Source organism: Papio anubis, chromosome 2 (genome assembly GCF_008728515.1).
Source record: "Papio anubis isolate 15944 chromosome 2, Panubis1.0, whole genome shotgun sequence".
NCBI classification, from domain to species: Eukaryota; Metazoa; Chordata; class Mammalia; order Primates; family Cercopithecidae; genus Papio; species Papio anubis.
Genome location: NC_044977.1, coordinates 169030443 through 169032519, shown reverse-complemented (window position 1 = coordinate 169032519; position 2077 = coordinate 169030443). Strand labels below are relative to the sequence as shown.

Sequence of the window (2077 nt, the reverse complement as noted above, 5' to 3'; positions counted from 1 at the left end):
CTACTGAATCTTGACCTTTATTCTAATCTAGAAGTCTTATCTATATTGTTTTCTCATGAATCTTGATACTGATGAATATTCCCAATATTAGAGTACAGTTAATATTGCAGTTTAAAAAGAGAAAAATATTATAAAAATTAATAGTGGTAGAAATTATGCAGATAAATCATAAATCTCAGTTTTCTTTTTATGCTAGAAAAGGGGACAGTTCAAAAACAAGCAAATGTACAAGTAAATATATTTCCTTTAATATTTTATTTTAAAATTATTTTTATATTTTTAAGGCTGGAGCACAGTGGTACAATTTTGGTTCACTGCAACCTCTGCATCCCAGGCTCAAGCAATCCTCCTGCTTTAGCTTCCTGAGTAGCTAGGACTACAGGTGTGTGATACCACATTGGGCTTTTTTTTTTTTTTTTTTTATATATATATATATATTTATATGTGTGTGTGTGTGTGTGTGTGTGTGTGTGTATTATATTTGTGGATACTGGGTTTCACTATGTTGCCCAGACTGGTCTCAAACTCTGAGGCTCAACAGATCCACCTGCCTTGGCCTCTCAAAGTCCTGGGATTACGGGCATAAGCCACCACGCCTGGTTTCCTTAACTTTTTTAGAGGATATTTGTAATTATTTCGATTCATCTTCCTTTATGCTTTATGTTATGATAATGAATATTCTTGCATTCTTGGCTTTGTTTGTTTCTGTTTGTAACTATAATATCATACTTTTCAATGATGTGATGATGATAATAATAATATACTGATGGTAAACATTAATGCTGGATTGACTAACCTGCATTTTTTAGTTCTTTTTTTGGGTATTTGAAATACAACTTGATTCTGATTCTAAACAAAAAGGAATGAGAATAAGAGTAAGAAACATTTCACCACTGAATATTGCGATGTGACTGTATAGGTCTTATACAGTATTTGAAACTCAGGAAGGAAACAGCTGTATTCCAAACAGCTAATTATGCAGGCTTAAAAAATTTTTTTAATGGCTGCATTTACTCTGAAGTCCATTCATCTCCTTCAGTATCCCAAAGATAAAGCAGACCTTCTGCTTAGCTGTATAATAAAGTGGCAAACATGCTCCACCATGACACCACAGGACAGTTGTCTATGAAGTTAGACTTCTGACTCTGGGCTCCAGCTTCATTTTCTCACAGGTCATCCTTCTCATCCAGGAGAGCAGTTGTCTGAGCAAGCTCTAAATCATGCTCATATTGCACTGCCAAAGCTGGGTCCAGGACAACTTGTGGAGGGGCAAGAGCAGGCATGGCTACAAAATTCAGGTTGGGGTCTCCAGTGAGCTTCTTAGCAGGCCAGAGGAAGGGCTTTTCAAAGTTGTAGTTATTTTAGTCATAAATGTTATAGTACTAAAGACTCTTTGTTTAATAGAAGATAATAAATTTTGTCTTCATTTTTCTGGCTTAACATCTTTTTTTTTTTTTTTTTTTTTTTTTTTTTGCCACACACAGAACATGATGGGGATATTTTCATACACTCATACCAGATCTTTACGTCAGGCACTTTCTTGTAACTCTCGATGTTACATCAAGCATTAGGGCACATTGGGCTTGGATATAATAGCCATCAACTATCTCTCAGTTCGCCAAATTTCTCTGTGCCAGCTATGTCCCATCCATTGAACTTAATGGGCCCTTTGTTGGCATATGAGTCCATTCTCACAGTTATAAAGAACTACTTGAGACTGGGTAACTTAAGAAAAGAAGTTTAATTGAGTCATAGTCCCACAGGTTTAATAAGAAGCATGACTGGGAGGCCTCAGGAAACTTACAATCATGGCAGAAGGCAAAGGGGAAGCAAGGACCTTCTTCACATGGTGACAGGAGAGAGAGTGAAGGGGGGATGTGCCACACATTTTAAACCATCAGATCTTGTGAGAACTCACTGTCACGAGAACAGCATGGGGGAAATCTGCCCCCATGATCCGATAACCTCCCACCAGATCCCTCCCGCAACATCGGGAATTACAATTCAACATGCGATTTGTCTGGGGACACAAAACCGGACCATATCAGTGTGGAACAAAAGGGGATGGAGCTCCACA

General features: G+C 37.6%; 1 pseudogene; it reads right to left on the bottom strand.

Annotated features, from left to right (window-relative positions):
• Window positions 1–512: 512 nt before the first annotated feature.
• LOC101003222 lies at window positions 513–1874 on the bottom strand (annotated as a pseudogene).
• Between the last annotated feature and the right edge of the window lie 203 nt (window positions 1875–2077).